At 39.4% G+C, this 18,847-nt stretch overlaps 1 pseudogene; it reads left to right on the top strand.

Moving 5' to 3' along the window:
- Positions 1-1,677: 1,677 nt before the first annotated feature.
- Positions 1,678-3,410, top strand: LOC147903049 (cytochrome P450 78A4 pseudogene; annotated as a pseudogene).
- Positions 3,411-18,847: the final 15,437 nt, after the last annotated feature.

The following is an 18,847-nucleotide window of genomic DNA, read 5'->3' on the forward strand; positions in this document are numbered from 1 at the left end:
TTGGAATTCATCAGGCGATTGGCATAAGTCAAGGTGGACGAGATGAAGCCTTGTGCAATTGTTGATGAAGACCTATCGTATGGGCATAGTGGCCTACAAATAACTTGTAACATGCTAGGTGTCATTGGAACTTGGACCCAAGACCTCCCAAAGAAAGGTGAGGGTTTGATAGTGGGCTACAAGCTCCAAGGACATGGTCGATGGCATTATCACCACCCACCAAAACATATAGTGTGCATGGTGGTAGAAGGAGTCGTGTTATGCAGAGGTTATTCTTCGGAGGAATCTGGGAAATTTCGATCACGAACTTATTACCCTATAGCTAGATTTCTATTAGAATAATTCGATCGAGAATACTCGATTAATGATAGCAATACTTGGCTATCCAAGGTCATTGGGAGCAAGCCACCAACATGTGATTACTATAGATATCACTACCAGGGGTATTGATTTCAAATGCAAAACTTAGGTCGGATATTGGTTCAAGATGTTAGTGTTGGATATTGATTCTAGATGTAAATAGTAGTGCTAGATATTGGTTTTGATGTAGATATCAGTGCTGGCAATGTTAAATATTAGTGTTGGAAGTGCACATATTAGTTTGGGATGTTGAAAGGTTAAGTAGAACATTGCGTTTTAGAATTTGGATTCCAATGGATTCTATGCTTGGAATTTAGGGTTCGGGTAAACAAGTGCTTTATGGTGGATTTAACATCTTTGGAGTTTACAGATTAGCCAATTCATTTGGAACCTATAGAGAACCCAGATTGATTGCTAATTTTTGAATTTTGAAAATCTAAGGAAGTTGGAGCCAAAGCAGGTTTTTGAATCCACATCCTTGATTCCCAAACTTGACCAAGTAAGGACAAACGTAAATATTGATGACGTAGTACTCCTTATATGTTTTGTTTCTGGAGGAGGACGCGTGATGAGAGGCCGGTCATTCACTGATTTTGTGTACAATGACTCCTTTTTGGATTGGTAGTTGTAAACTATTTCATTGTTTACAGTAGTATTGTCAGCTTCTTGTTAGGGATGCGCTTTGTTTGTAGTATGTAGCAGGAATTTGTATTTTTGGTTGTGATTATATGTCTCATTGTGATTGGATGGTGTTGCCAATATTGAAAAGTAATTATTTTGGTATTGCACTGCCACCAGGGCCGAGCCAGGGGTTGAACACACGCACACTGGTATTAGATCGTCTTTGTATTCTTATGAGAAGTTGGTTAGATTGTATTTGTCGTTGGCAACCTTTAAGGGGGGCGAGGTTTACCCTCATATGGGCTATTATTCTGTGATGATGCCTATGTGATTAGACTCTGGACGGAGCAGCAGCCATATAACAAAGGGGAATCCACGAGCGTGAGAAGATAATGAAAATCATGATGCGTGGCCAGGGAAAGCGGCGGGCGTTAAATTTAGCGATAGACGCAGCAACCCGCAGCTGCGGACCAGATAGGCCGGCGGGCTGTTGTGAAACCGGACGAGGAATAAAATGCTACGGCGGCGGCGGCCACTAGATAACGACTGACACGTGACAAAGCATAGGCCGGCCAAGATAGCTGGGACTAAAACCTATCTTAGCACTAACGAGTGGGTAAAGGAACAGTGTTTTAACGGGCTTTTTAAGCAGCGGGGGTGCCCATTTCTTCACAACTTACTTTTACTACACAAGCTATGGCTCCGATCTCGGCCGATCACAGCCTCTCGCTGCACCTCTTCCAACTGGTTTCTGCGTCCGCTTCCGCTTCCGCCTCTCCTTCCGCCGCCTGCCTGGCGCCCTTCCTCCTCCTTTCGATAGCGTTTTTCGTCGCCCTGGGACTCTTCCGTTGGGCCTCGCCGGGCGGCGCCGCCTGGTGCGCCGGCTGCCCCCGCCACCTCCGCCCCATCCCCGGTCCCCGTGGCCTCCCCTTCCTCGGCTCCCTCCTCGCCTTCTCCTCGCTCGCCCACCGTCGCCTCGCCTCCCTCGCCTCCTCCCACCATGCCCTCCCCCTCATGGCCTTCAGCCTCGCCTCCACTCGCGTCGTCGTCGCCAGTCACCCCTCCACAGCTCGTGACATCCTCTGTAGCCCCGCCTTCGCCGATCGCCCCCTCAAACAATCTGCCCAACATCTCCTCTTCGGCCGCGCCATCGGCTTCGCTCCCTACGGTGACTACTGGCGTAGTCTCCGCCGCATCGCCGCTTCCCACCTCTTCTCCCCCCGCCGTATCGCCGCCCATGAACCCGCTCGCCAGCTTGAGACCTCCCTCATGCTTGATTCCATCGCCTCTCAAGCCTCCCGCACCATCGCCATCCGCCCCTACCTCCAGCACGCTGCCCTCAATAACATAATGGTTACTGTTTTCGGACAGCGTTACGAGTTCGGAAGCGGCTGCACAGCGGCTCGTGAATTGCAAAGCATGGTCGCCGAGGGCTTCGATCTCCTCGGAGCTTTCAACTTGGCAGACCACTTGCCCGTGCTCCAAAGCTTCGATCCCCTCCGAATTCAGCAACGCTGCGACGAACTCGTTCCCCGAGTCTACGCCTTTGTCAGCAACATTATAGACGAGCACCGGTCCAAGACCCACGACAATGCCAATTCTTTGGACTTCGTGGACGTTCTTCTAGGCCTCCAAACAGAAGAGAAACTATCCGATTCCGACCTAGTTTCAATACTGTGGGTAAGTTACAATTGCTCTTCTCGTAAGCGGTGTCGTTTGTTCCTTATGCTGTTTCGTTACTGGCCCAACTTCATGGATCGAAAAAATGCCGTCGTTGACATATTCATTAACTGATGCAGGAGATGATCTTCCGAGGCACAGATACGATAGCAATATTGACAGAATGGATATTGGCTGAGCTAGTTCTCAACCCCCACGTCCAGGCCAAGCTGCATGCAGAATTGGAGGCGACCGTGGGACAGGGTGGCCATATTCGGGATGAAGACGTTGCCAAAATGCCTTATTTGCAAGCAGTAGTCAAAGAAAGTCTGCGACTGCATCCTCCTGGACCTCTCCTTTCATGGGCGAGGCTCGCAATTCATGACGTAGAAGTTGCCGGCCATCACATTCCTGCTGGAACTACCGCCATGGTGAACATGTGGGCAATCACCCACGATCCAGCAATTTGGTCGGAAGCCGAGCGGTTCATACCGGAAAGGTTTGTGTCAAGTGAAGGAGGAGTGGACATCGATATCAGGGGAAGCGACCTGCGCTTGGCACCATTCGGGGCTGGTAGACGAGTTTGTCCTGGTAAAGCTCTTGGGTTGGCTACCGTCAACCTGTGGGTCGCCAGGATTGTTCAACGATTTCAACTTTCCGTCGACAAAAAAAATCCGGTAGACCTGACTGAGCTGCTCAAGCTCTCATGTGAGATGGCTGTACCTCTTTTAGCTCAGTTTACCCAGAGGCTGCAGCGGACGTCGTCGTAGAATCCAAACACAAATCGTTCTAAGAGAACAGTCGAGTGATTAAGCCTTCACAAGAAGACCGGCGGCAACAATCAGTCATAGGATGCTAGGCAACCAGCTTACAACTTACACCTATCACTACAAATGCCCCGAAGCCTTCTTTTTTGTACATCGAATGCACACTCTGTGGCCCTTACACAAAAGTTTTGCGTTTTGGATGGCGTTATGCCGTAGTAAAAACCAGGATTTCTCTTACGTTTCCGTCCTACGTGTTATCTGTTCTACCGACATTGCTTCCGTCCTACGTGTTATCTGTTCTACCGACATTGCAACATTTAAGCCGCTGTGAATTATTTTGGTGAATTTTACGAGGCATCTTAATGCTAATATTCGTCTCTTTTACGACGACATTACGAGCAGCAAATGACACTGATCGAACTAATTTTGGGTGTACAAGCAAAATTTGAACGTTATTAATAGTCTACCGCCATGGCAATGAATATACTTTGCCAATTCCTGCGGTGGCATTTCGAAGGTCATGTTACATGAACTCAAGAAATCTGGAAGGGATTTCGGAGGTTGTTACATGAACTCAATTGTTAGCGCCATGGCAATGAATATACCAATTGAGCGCCATGGCAATGAATATACTTGCCAATTCCTGCGGTGGTGTGTTGTTACGTGAACTCCTCTGTTAAGGAATCTTGAAGGGATTTCGGAGGTTGTTACATGAACTAAACCGTTAAGGAATCTAGAAGGTCTATTAGTTCGAAACTGTTTAAGAGATTGGTTTTTTGTTTCACTCATCTTTTGAGGATTCGAGTATTATGAGCTCGAAAAGAATATCATAATGTGAAGTTATGGCTAGCGTGCATCTTCTCTCCATTGGTCAATGGTAGAGAATGTTTTTGGAAGACTTCAACCTCCAAGCTCATAAAATTGGAGACAGAATTAATAATTTGGAGACAGAATTAATAATTTGGAGGTTCAAACTTGTAATATTTGCACCTCCATTTGTTCTCCCTTTATGTCAAAATCATAATTCTTGTTCACCTCACACTATTTTAACTTAGTTTATTCCCAACATACAAGGCATGTGAGCAATTTGCTTCTTAGTGGTTGGTAATGTTGTTCAAATGAGTTGTATCTTGTCATGTCTAACATGTTGCACCAGTTTTTGCATCTAGAGTTATTAAATATCATGACTACTTTGGGCAATTATTACCTATGCATGCATCATGTTATCATTAATGGTAGAGGATGATTGGGACACTCCTATGGGGAGAATAATTCATGCCCTTATATTCTATTGCGCTCTTGCTTAAATAATGCACATGTATATGAGGAAATTCCACATGCTAACATTTGGGTAGGTAGGTGGCTTGAAATTGAATTAGCATATTTCTAAATGGATATATTGGACAAGATTCAAGAGCACATTAAGAGAGTTTATGCAATTAGTTTTGTTTGTATAATGTACTATTGAGTTTTATTCAATGTTTGAAGGCTTCACGTGGGAAAGTTTTAAATTCGTTTTTTAATAAAAATTTAATAGAAATTCATTTAGAGGGGTATTGCAAGAAACATTTCAAGAAAAAGTTGTAAATTTGTATACGAGTGTCTTTTAATCATACAATATTCATAGATAAGGGATCTAAAAAATAGGCCTTGAATGCACGTGATATATAGGGTTTACCATAAACTATATCAATCTTCTTGGAGGTCAAAGCAAGAGTTTGATTAAAACATATTATATTTATTCTTTTGTGTACTTGTTACTCTTCCTTTTAAATGATTGGAAGATAAACTTGGTTTGACAGGGTAGGGGACAAGAGTCATTTAGTATATAGTTCCAAACAAGACAAAATGGTTTCTTATGCTTCTAATTAAAATTGAGTTATATGTGCATGACATGATTTCTATCTTCTACACATTTTTAATTTAATTTTAAGCCTTAAAATTGTAGTTGATTGTAAAGTGGTGAACCTTTGGAGTTAAAAAGACTCATAAATGTGTCTTAAGAAAATTTTATCCTACTTATAAGTATATTAATATGCAAAGAATGTTTTTTGTTATAGGTTGTTTGGTAGCGCTCAAGACTAGATAGGGTCATGATTGACATGTCTATCACTAAAAAATTTTAGCCCAATATTCTTGAATCTCTATTTTAAAATTGCAATTATATGAAATATGGACTCAATTCTTACACCATCAAGGGGGGGGGCAGAGGCACTAAAATTTAACTAAACGTAGAGGCACTAAAATTTAACTAAACATTTGGATGTAAAAGACTCATCAAAGTTTTGAGAGAGAGAGAGAGAGTCTCTCTTTGGCACGGACACATGTACTCACGTGTAGCATGACGGATACATATGTACTAACGTGTAGCATGGGTATATGTGTATCTAGGCATATTCATACACATATATATACTCATGTGTAGCATGGGTATATGTATACCCAGGCATATTCACACATATAGCCATGCTATAGCTACACTTGAGTACATATGTATTCGTGCCAAAGTCTCTCTCTCATAGAGCTCTCATATCAGTTTTGGACTTGAAAAGGGTCTCTTTAGTCTAATCCTATGATTAGTTGTATGGGAGGAGAGTTTGAAAATTAAAGGAAAGCTAGAATCCTCATTGATGTGGGAAAAATTTTGCTTCACTCTACCCTTCTCATCACATGTGGGCAAGATTTATATAGGTATTTTTTATTTTTCACATGAGATGAAAGGAGAATTGTGACCCTTTTCGTATAGCTAGATTGTTTGGATAAGCCTATGATGGGATAGCCATGTGGCATCATGTGGGATGCTCTAAATACTGAGTCATTGGCTTACACTGCAATAATGAAAGTTTGCAAAATAATGGGCTTGCTCATAGCACCGACTCTAGCATGCTCCCCACTCTAGATTGCAATCGAAAATAATTACAACTGGCGGCCACGACATGGCATGCCTCTAAATGATACTTATACATAGACTCTACATAGACAATGAGTAGAGGACCCAAAATCCACATGGCATGACAATCAAGAGAGCACCTGGAGAGCACCCCAACTCCATGTAGTCAACAAAGCATGCCACAATCCAAGCGCAATCGTCTTGTAGACGCCACCTTTGCGTCTTAATGAAGGCTATTGATCGAGATACATGTCAGTGAAGGAGGTTAGGTGCTAATTTCATGTGGCCCTTGTGAATGAAGAGTTTGGATGATGGAGAAGAGGCATGACTGGCAACTATTATTAAGTTTCACACACCATGACATGATCTAGAATTGCATCTAGACCATCCAAAGCAACGAAGTAAAAATGTTCGTATATTTAAATTAGTGTCATGAGACCTAAACTCTTTAGTGATTTCACTCAAGTGGATTTCTCTCTCTCTCTCTCTCTCTCTCTCTCTCTCTCTCACACACACACACACACACACCCCCCTTGCTCATAGCCTAATTTCGAATTAAGTAGATGAAGACTACTATACCTCTTTGATAAAATGTAATGTGATCATCGCCTAACTCAAAATCAAGTTTGTGGGTGGTATCCATAGAAAATTAAGTTGGAGTTACACTATGAGTAAGTTACATTTGGTCAGATAGGGCGAGAGAGAGAGAGAGAGAGAGAGAGAGAGAGAGAGAGAGAGAGAGAGAGCCTTTTTTATAAAAAAATAAATAATTTAATAAATATAAATAAATAGATAAATATATATATTTATATATGTATATATGTATATACATCTATATGTCTATCTATATATGTCACTATTAATCAATCAATCAATCAATCAATCTATCTATCTATAGATAGAGATCGTCCCAGCTATTTGATAAAATGTAATTTAGTCATAGCCTCAAAAGGATACCATCAACTTAATTTTGAGCTAGGCTAGTTATGAGTAAATTATATCTTATCAAATAGTGCGCCATGATAAGTTTGGAAGAAGGACAAGAGAAAACATATCTAGAGGTTGATGTAGCATTCTTTGTTGACTTGGGTGATGAGCAAAGATGTTACATCTGTTGCTCTAGGGTATAAGAAAATTTGATGCATTGCTTAAAACATACTTAAAGGCCAATTCTCCATGGTAGGCTTGTGATTTTTCTTGTTTCTCAAATCTCATTTACGTTGTCATGATAATCCTTAAGTTTGATTAGAGTCAAAACCCTTGAAATGACGACTATCGTTCTTATATCATATATAAGTACAAGTTCTAACCAAACTCTAAGGATTCCTTACGTACATTATTAGAGCTTGCTATTCATAAATAGTATTCTCATCTCTTGAGAGGCAACTACAAGAGTGTAAGTTATAGCCATGATGGTCAAAATACATAATATGGCAAAAAATTATGGATGGTGTGACAATTCTATTTTGGTAGGTGACATGACCTTGTGTTTGCAACACTTTTTGTTCCAATGTAATATCCTCTTGATTGCATACTCGATTTCTTCAACATGTCTCTTCCAAAGAGACTATAGTGCCAACTATAAGGTTAGAGTGGAAAAGGTTTTGTCTTAATCAAGTATAGAATATACCAAATGATTCTATAGTTTATAAAAGTGTATATGGGCACATCGTTCAAGGTATGATGGAAGTCTTACGATCCATTATTAGATAGTACTTTAAAATGGATCATGCATGTAGCATGACTATGACTATTCCAACTTATATGTTTGACCACATATGTACTGTATGAAGACTAAATTTCATGTAATTGTTATAACTATCTAATTGTACAACTTAATATGTACATTTTCATTTAAACTTTGATTGCTTGGCCCAAATGTCATCTTGTAATATTCCTAGGGCCTAAATTCTAAGGAATACGTAAGATGATAGCATGTGTATGCAACAGAAGAGGTTTCAAATTAGACAACTTATATGTTTTTTATAGAAGCACATTTACATAAGGGATTTTAAAATTGAAATATAGAAGAAAACATAAAATTTAAAAATGATTAGGGTGATATGCCTATGTTAAAGCAAGGGTGGTAGACCTATCTTTTGGTGCATGTGGCATGTTTCTTGCAAATATATATTGGGCCGTTGGCTTCGCTCAAGTGCTCGACTCGTTTCTTCAATTCGTTTAGTTTGTGGCTAGCACTCATGGCCTCCTTTTTTTTTTGGCATTTAGATCAAGGTTTCTTCAAGATCACCGCAACAGTAATTTGTTAATTGTAAGATCCTTTGATTTACTAATTTGTCATCCATTTGCTTCTTTGATTCCAAGCTAGGCATCACTTTCATTGTCATTGTTGGTTCCATGCTTTGGCTGATTCTTACAAGGTATGGCAAGAAGTGTGTGCAATGATATAATAAAAAATTGCACCGTAGTGATTGCACCCATGAGTGGTCTCTAAATTTTGTCTCAATAGTACTTTGGTTATAAGCTGTGATTTCTCCCATTCAATGGAGGGGCAACTTATTCAACAATAGTCTCCTAGTGCTATTGCAGCTTTAATGGCACTGCAGTGATTGCACCCATGAAGCTCTACATTGGGTCTAAAAGTGTTCCCTAAATCTCATCTCAATAGTATTTTAGTTAACCATGAATTCTTCGATTCAATGGAGGGGAAACTTACTCAACAATAGTCTCCAAGAGCTATTACGACTTTCTCAAGTGTATACCTTGATCCAACTACATTGATGTCTCAAGTTGCTTTGCTTGGAGGGATTCAACACCCGAATATGTATAAGAGCACATTTCATAGTCTAGAATTTGGGTGCCACATGAGATCAATTCTTCTCATATATTGCTCTTTTTTTGTTTTGAATACCTTGATTGATTTGAAGTGTCTATTTCAATTGTGGATTTCTATTATAAGCTCATGCATCTCAAAGTTAGCCTTTGTGCTAGTGCATTTGGTTTCTAATGGACTAATAGGCTTTCTCATTTTAAGTTGCTTCAAGGAAGACTATTCTCCCTAGTTACTTAGACTTAGTTGGGGGCATTACACATTTTGCCTTTTGGCTTTCTTTAGTATCAAGATTTTCAATGATCAAACATACCTTAATTAGAAGTCAATCAAACACACTTCCAAGTGTTGTGGCATCAGAAAAGAAACCTAGTAAAACAAAATTCATTCAAAAGAAATGGTTGACATTATCCTTCTGAATTGAAGGACTAAGCAAAATAAATAATTCATTGTTCACCTCCTGACCACTCAATTAAATGGTTATGAAAATCTATACAATTCATCTTTTAGCTCCTAAACTCCTCAATCGAACTAACAAAAACATTAAATCTCATCTTGGAATGTAATAGAATATCTTTCAGCTTTGAGATTTCTCCGAGCCTTCTCAATCAAAAATTAAGTCAAAAACATTGAACACAGTGCACACTTTAAAAAATTTAGAGTATTCATTACACATTTTGATCTAATAAATAAAGTCTTATCACCCAATAAAAGCTAGAAATTTCAAAGGATGACATAGTTGTATCATCCCTACATCATTAGCTTAATAATTTACATCAAATACGTCTCTTGAGGAATGTTAAATTCAAATATTGGATGCCCAATTAAACTCTTAGTCCCCTCAACAATGAAGTTATATGACATGCACCTCATGTATCTAGAAAGGGTGATAGAAATCTTTCATTTTTGATAATATTGTTCTTATTGAGTAACCTAGATCTGTACTTTCAATATCTATTAGAAAGCTAAGTTAAAATGTGAATTTAATGTTTAGAGTATAAAGAAAGGTGGTTCTTCCAAATATTATTTAATAGAAAAATATCAATTCCCTTCTTCCTAAATATAAATCTTTTGACCTAAAATATTTTTGGGGCGTTTATGCAACATAGAAATTTATCTAAAAGTGTCAAATTTATTATGATATGACAATACACTTTCGTTAATGGAGGCATGGACTATCACAAAACATTTATCATTTTTGAGAGGACAGTCGTATTTTATTAACATGGATTTGTATAATGCATCATTAACGGTCGTATTTTATTAACATAGATTTGTATAATGCATCATTAAAAATTTGATAATTTGAGATATAAAACTATATTAACACTTTTCAACTCAAAAAATACTATTATTATTCCTTATATTAATATAAAAGATGAGGCATATTAGAAAACTTGGTGTCATTGGAAAGATATGTTAGCACAGTGGAGATCATATCGTATCAGTTATGAAATGACAACGTACATCATATGCCTCTCATGTAAACAAAATTGAAATCTAATGCGAGTTGAATGTACATAACTTTGTACTTAATTTTTTTGATTATGTCATGGGACTAGACATCTCAATGAGTTCACATAATCTATATCTTTTCTATTGAGAAATTAACCATTCTAGTGTGCCTCTATATGATAAGAGTGTATATGCCACAATAAAATGAACTATTAATGTTTGGTGGAAAGTTATACAAAGAAAGATACATATAATACATGGATACTTTCTTGTTATACTACGATCACCTACATTGTTGAAAGGCTAATACTCATCTAGATTTCATTGGTCAAAATGGAGTAAGGAAGCCTTTGTCAATTTAAAAGGTAAGAAAGAGGTCAAAAAGTATGTGTTTATGTGCATACATGAAACTCACATGAAACAACATTTTGGATTTTTAGTTTTGTGTACAAATGCATGTGGAGGTGTAGCCTAATACTTGTAGATGACATGTTTGGAAGTGCACCCATGCAATTTTAAAAGTCTTATCCAAACCCTTATGCTATCTAGATGGTTATAATACACTTTCAATCTCTAACATATGTTTTTCTAGTGCTATGCATGGTGATAATTTAAGGTTATGTGGTATAGATACATTTGTGTACATGAGTTCACAAAAAGATCTTTCTTGAGGATGTCACTCTCTTACTGGATGTGTATTATTAACTCGAAAATATAAACGTGTCCTTGTCATTCCCTTGACCCTTGATTTTTTGGTTGACTGTCCTTATTAATTGAAAACACTACTTCTCAGACTGTAATGATGATATACAAGTGGGTTTTTCCATGATTTATCTTCACCTTATCGACATAGTTTCTCCAAGTGGCATTGCCAATTTTATATTCATCAATAACATAGAATCTCTAATTATAAATGGCCACTTTAAGAACATGAAATTTTCTTTAGATTTTGCATTTTAATCCATATTGTATAGACATCAACATGATGATATCATTAGTTATAATATCAATATTAGTTATTGTTTGTTATTTCAAATGCACTTCAACTTGGTTGTAATATACACATCATGATGAGGTAATCTGAGTTGTAAAAACTAAGCTATCCACTATAGATCTAATTGAACTATTTGGATATGCCACGGTAGGAAGCAAGAGTAGCTAGGAATCCATGAAGTCATGCATGCTACATTGATAGCCTCAATCTGAAGACATTTTAGACTAATATCATAAATTTTTATAGTCCAGTGTGCGTATTAGAATGTATTAGTAAACATGAACAGGTTGAAAAGGTCAAATCAAAGGTCATATGAAGGGTTACAGTACGAAAACACACGAATTGAGAGCATGAAGTCATGTGTCTAATCTAGTTATTTCTCATCACTTCTTTTGGAAAGATATTGTTTAAAAATGAGCAAAGGAAGAAGTGAGGTGAAGTGAGGTCCATGAGGCTAGCTAAGATAATAGAAACAAGAGACGATAAAGGCATGAATGTCCACTATGAGCTCATGGGGATGTCTATCACAAAGGAAAGAGAAATCTACAAAAGAGATCTCATAACCCTCTTATCACCATGGTACTAGCCTATCTTGTATAGGGGGAAAAGTCTTAGAATATACGCATTGTTTTATTTCCTTACCTAGTCCAAAGAAAGAAAGTGCTATAAAACATAGGGTAGGGGCACAGACACCCGTTTCAAAGAGAAATTACGAAAAATAAACGCTTCTTCCCTCCACCTTTCTAGAGATTTGTGTGTGACAATGATTGGGCTTGCCCCTCACAAAATCTAGTGGCTCTCTTTCGTTTTCTCCAAAAGGTTTGCCTTCTACGGACGACCGGGATAAGGATCGAAGTGAAGGTTCTCGAGATATCGTGAAAGGTGAGTTGATTGAGCGTCACGATCTAATATTTAAAAAACCAGCTCAATCCTTAAAGCTTCCCAAAGTAGATTATAGGTGTTCACTTCAGAGGCCGCGTGTTGTTATCAAAAGGCTTGGTATTCCTTGATTGATAGCCCGCGTGTTGTTATCAAGAGGCTTGGTATTCCTTGATCGATAGCCCAGCAAATCACGGAGACGACAAACGGAAGCACCATCCTTATAACGGGCTCGCGTTGTGTGTAGAAGCGACGACTGTCCGTGTGCCAGGATATTGCTGTCATGTTAAGTGTTATCAGATTATGGATATTTTGTGCGACTCAACGGTCCCTGAGGAGACCGAAGCATGTGCCGATTTGGGTCATTGTATAGAAAATTGACGGGTGTCCGAGTCCCCATGCTTACATTTGAGCTTCAAGACTCTCACAAAATCGCACAAGGGCTACAGAGAACCAGCTGGTATATACAATCAAAAGCCGGTTAGTTCTGGCAGGCTCATTATTTAAATGATTGCCTTCCGGTTAGTTCTGGCAGGCTGTTTATTTAAATGATTGCCTTTATATCCGTGCTCGGCAAAATCAACCGCAATTTGCCGCGTTTCGAGAGTTTGTCACTTGTCAAAAAGTAGCTACGTATACAAATAACTAGTTGCTCAAGTCATGTCTAAGGACCAAGGACTGTAAGCTCTCATTCATCACATTGCAAGTGCGTCCTACGATTCGATGATATCCTCCTTTGCACGCAGACGTGCCTGGCATTGGCGAGTGGCATGCATATATCTGCTCTTTCTTCTGATCTTTTGTAAAGGATTGTTTCAGGACGAAGTGCGGGTCAATCCAATCTTAGTGTGGCGCACGAGGACGAAAGCTCGTCCCTCTAAATTCGCGGCCAACTTGAACGCGTGGGAGTCACAATAGGAGAGAATGAAAAGGGGACTGGAAGGACTGGATAGGAACGCATCTGAATGTGCGTGGAGGGCATTTCTAAGCATTGTAGCTGATGCGATGTGAGGAGGGAGGTGCTGTTGCAGCAAAAAAAGATGAATGCCAAAGTACATGAGAATATCGCTCGGGTCTTCTTTTGGTAGTGGTTCCTTTTTATGAAGGGCTCCACAGGTCCCCGGTTAGGGAAGAACCCTCCATCCTTGGAGATGGTGACGAAGGCGCTTAGAGCGTAACATGCTCGCAGTAGGATTGGCAGCATAGAGGACACATCAAGCACTTGTATGGCAAAGTGTCATTCACTCTTCACAAACCATGCAAACTTTCAAGCGCATATACGAATGCACATCTTGACATCCCTAATGGGAAAGTCACATGATAAGATGCTAGAGGTGCATCCTCTCTTAACCATCGACTAATTGATGGAGGAGGGAAATGGTTCCAGAGGAAGACTCACCTAACTTTCCAATTATCAAAGACATTTCAGTAGAGGATCTAACCTCGATATCAAGGTAGTGAAGCTGATCACTCGAGTATGAGGGTACACAAGTTGTTTTTGCAAATATCATGCAACTCTGGCCATTGATTTTGATGGTTGAAGGTGTGACTTTTGCTAACCTAAACTTATCCCCAACTTGTCACAAGTGTATTTCATGTCCCGGGCACACCCTCTATAGCTTTATGTTTATCGAAATTAGGTTAAGTTGAGGAATTAATCTCCATTTGGACTTGAGGACACGCATGTCCTCTCCACAAAGGGTCTTTAGAGGCAAGCATTGCATACCATTTGCGTTTATATTAGGATAACATTTGGATTTGTGGACGATTTATATTAGGATAACATTTGGATTTGTGGACAATTCATATTAGGGTCTTAGGAGGCACGATTAAGCAATTTATATTTATTTTAAAAAAAATAGCATTGCTATAATGACCTTAATTTTCAAGTTCGATCAATTAGCGAATTGCATGGTATAACCATGTACCACAAGGCAATGCATATATAATTATGTCACGAGAACATGCCAAAACATACAATGTGAAGCGTTTTTCCTCCTTTTGTTGAGTGATGACCTCAACTCTGAATCCCTTTATATATGTGGAGTGTGGGTAGCCTAGTAGCCTTTGTTTGCTTAATTTGCTTACAACTTGTAGGCATGCTCCAATAATAGGTAGAACCATAACTACCAAACAAGTTCTTCCTCACCAAGAAGTTATAGTAAACATGGATGGTCTAAACAACACGGCTAAAATGCTTAATTCTTTTATTTCAAGGAATCCTTGACTCTCCTCAAGCTAACAAAAAAAGATGTTGCATGCATATGCTTTCGAAAGTTTCCTAAAAGCTTTTAGTTGTGTCTCTAAGTGTTACTCGACACTTGTTCTATTTAAAAGCACAAATTTTTTCGAAGAAAAGTGGGAGTATTTTTTAGGACTCACAATTTTGGTCCAAAAAAGAAGAAATTTCGAAACACTACAACAGTTTAGCTCATTTTTGACGAAAAATACATTGATTTTTTTTTGCTAACTCTGAAATCTATTGAAAAAAACATCTACATTATCGTAAAAAAGAAAATATTGGTCTCACATTGATATAACCATTTTTCAACAGTAAAAACCATCTATATTAGCATAAAAAAGAAAACGTCGATATTACCGTCATAATATCAATTACAATTATTATCGATATTAAGATTTTCGATGGTAATAGAAACTTTGATATCGATGGCCACATCGACGCTTCTCAGAGTTTTCCCAAACCTATTTTTGACACTTATTTTGATGGTAATATCAACTTTGGCAAGCATTTTTCACAACAATAGAATGCATCCATAGACGTGTGTACAGATGCGTTTCTTGAATTAAAAAAAAAGTTACAGGTGCGTCTATTTACACGTCTATAGACCCGCGTCTATAGGCGCATTTATATAATAGAGAGATGCAGGTATAGACGTGCCTATAGATGCTTTGTAGAAATAAAAAAAAATGCTCTGTAGAATATTTAAAAAAAAGAAAAAAAGAATTATATGTATGTTGTGTAGTTGCAGGAATCCCATTTTTACAATGTGTAATGCAATTATTACAGCCAACCGCATTTTAATTTGCACGATTCCATGCACGTCTATAGCCAATGATTACAATTCCGAATAAAACATTACAACTCCAAAATGTTAAAATCACAAAGCATTCATTGATAGAACATTGCACAAGGAAATCGAATGCCAAAAAAATAAGAGGAGTGTATATTAATTCATAGCCCAAAAAGTGCTTGTATATACATATAGCACGAAACCAAGCCACCTGTGGCTTCAAGTACAAAAAAAAAGAGTAGTGTATATACAAGAGAGGTATGAAGCCAAGTTAATGGCTTTAAGTACAAAAAAGAGTAGCTAACACTAATTCTAGCACTACTTCTACAACTATTAATCGGAGGCATCCACGTCCTCTCTCCCATCTTCATTGCCTTCTTCATCACCTTCTTCCTCCTTAGTATCCTCGCCTTCTGCATCCTCAATACCCCCAGGGGCCTGTAAATGAGGGACAACATGTATCAATGCCTCATCAATGCATGAAAAATAAAATCTTTATTTACAACATTGACATTTTTAAAGTACTTTTAAATACCTGCAAGGGCACTCTAGTAGCTCGAATATACCGCTCCTCAGTAATCAACCCCTCATCATAGAAGTGTCTCCATGTATGTCGCTTGCGATGTCCATGATGGTAGGTTATCTCGACAAGAGTAGGGTATCTGCCCACGATATCAAGCTACAAGATGACACAATTTGCAAAGGGGTTAGTACAAAGGAACAACCTCCTAATAAACCGCATAATCACAATCTAATTTGAGATCGATACATACAAATTAAGCCTCCCACGATGCAATACCCCCTGGTCCAAAATGCATGTTTTCATATTGCTCCATCTGGATCCGCCGTGCCTTAATGTGCTACAGCTGGGGTTCGCTTTTGTTGCCTTCATCGCTTTCTTCCACTCGCACTTATGAGCTTGGTGGTTGAACTCCCTCTCTCCTAGCAATCTCGTCTAGTGCCTGCCTCTTAAGCAAAGATCTCTTATTGGCAAGGATAATGGTAATCTTTGACTTTGTCCATTTGCCTGTGAACTCAACACTGAATGGATTGGGATACCTAGAGAGTATAGCACTGATGGTATCATTAGCCAAACTTTTTTTTTGCTCTTTGAATTGAATAAAGAAATCTCTGTAGTTGTTATGAACTACCGAGCGCATGAAGGCCATGATGTCCTTCCCCTGTGCATCCATCAAGATGCTGTCCATCTTAGTGATATCATAGAAGATCGTACCATCACCTGCTGCCAATGTTTGCATCATCTGAATCCTCCTCGCCCCCATCATTACTCCCAAATCACTGTGCCATGCATCCTATTCCAAATCTCTCCCTGCTACTACGCCTATTACCGTGTCGTGATGAGCTACTATGATGGGCACTCGCCTGGCTCCCGATTGCAGAGGAGTACGCTAGTGGCTCTGCGATCTAGAAGGGCCTGCTAATCATAGGGGAGAATTAGGGACTCCAAACCGCAGGGGAGAAGGGACTCCTGATGATCGGGGAGAAGGCTGGCGGCTCTGCCACTTGCTAGGTTGTCTCGACTCCACAAGAGTAATCTTAGGTGGTGTGGGTGTGGGGTGGTTTGGAGTTTGTACTCTCGACTCATGAGGGGTGTTTTGAGTGCTCATCATGTATGTGTATAACTCTTGTGGAGTGGTAGGGTACCGCAAAATATTATATAACTGCTATAGTATGGTATCTCGAGGGTCAAGCGAGGCTCCTGAAGAGCTTCCTGGCCACATGATGAACTGCACAAAAGAAGAGAAGAATATTTCCATCATGCATGCTCTCTTTCCATATGCATATATGAAAGAGTTATGCCAATTTTCCAATTTTCCTCATGCAATCCCGTCATTTCCATCATGCATTCCCTCTTTCTTTATCTCGCCCTCATGCAATCCCTTATTTCCTCGGGAATGCTTAAGACATTAAAAATTTGACTTAAACATGCATGCAAGGGAAAGGAGAAGGGAAGGATTAAGAAAGAGAAGAGAAAGAGATGGAAGAATGGAAGGAGAAGGGAGATGGGAGAATGCAAGGAGAAGGGAGAATGGATTAAGGAGAAGGGAGATGGGAAGGGGAAGGGGAAGCAGAAGCAGAAGGAGGAGGAGAAGGAGAAGGTATGTAAAACTATAAATTATCGTAGCACGTCTATAGACGCAGCTAACATCGCATCTATAGGGGGCCGCATAGTTTTAAAAAAGGTTTGACGCATAGCTAGATGTGCTCTGACAGATGAATCTCCACAAAAATATGACAATGACAGACCGCCCGACCCCAAAAAGAACAAAAGTATCCAAAAACATTCTTTCTTGCATGCGACAAAGGACGAATCTAAAGAGAACAACTTTCCACAAGTACAAGAAGCATCATAGATTGAGAGAGAAGAGCAACTCACAAGAGACTTACCTTGGATAGAGGTATGAAAAGCTTCTTCTCTTTCTTCAAAGCTTCCTCTCCTTCTTCTCTTGTGGCTTCCTTCTTCACCCTCTTCTCTTGTATGCTTGGATATGAGTGTGTTTGCCTGGAGATGAGTGTGTATGCTTGGAGATGAGTGTGTTGAAAGGAAAGAAAGCGCGGCGGAGTGAGGAAATGAGAGAAATGTAGGTTTAAAAACTAGTACGCGTGAGTTGTTTATTTGTAGGATGTCTTTATCTTCAACAAATCCACCATCAAGAAATGTGGTTGGAGCAAAAAATCAAATGTATGTGTGATCGATGTCGAGGAAACATGTATTGTGCATGTAGAATTACACTCAGTCACATCTCAAACTATGGAGAATGGAATGTGATCGTATCCATGGTAAGTGTTAAAGCATTGAGGTTGATTGAGATACCTATGGGTGTTCAAGTGTTTGATATATGATCCTTTTCTAATTTGATACAGGATGCAGTGCCACACCTGCATATGTTGCCCTATGCTCATTGTGAGGAGGCAAAGCGTCAGCGATATGAGGTGGGATCTTAAGGAGGGACCATTATGGATGCATGGAGTGATGGTGATAGTAGCCCTCCACCATTACCTCATGAGGCCATGGATGAGGAGGTGGTCAATGATATGGTGTGGGATTTATTTGTCCATAAGTCCTCAGGTAGGGATGATAGCATGGAGTAGGACGATCTTTTTACTGCAGCATCAACACCAGTATTTGAGGGGTGCACATTCTCTATTCTACATGCCTCCCTCGAGTTACTAAACTTGTAGACCATTTATGGATGGAGCAATGCAAGTTTGAATGCTATTACTCAAGTAAGCTTTCTATTTTGCAAACATGGTGAATTATGCTAATAGATCAATTATTGGAATACTTTTTCTCATTTATGGTCTTCACGTGCAGGCTATTGTCTAAAATGCTTCCAAGAGAGAATATCACCAACCTCGAGAGATATGGTGAGGAAA

The sequence above is a fragment of the Dipteris shenzhenensis genome, chromosome 4, assembly GCF_047967505.1.
Source record: "Dipteris shenzhenensis isolate YYH24624 ecotype China chromosome 4, Dip_SZ_1.0, whole genome shotgun sequence".
Lineage (NCBI taxonomy): Eukaryota > Viridiplantae > Streptophyta > Polypodiopsida > Gleicheniales > Dipteridaceae > Dipteris > Dipteris shenzhenensis.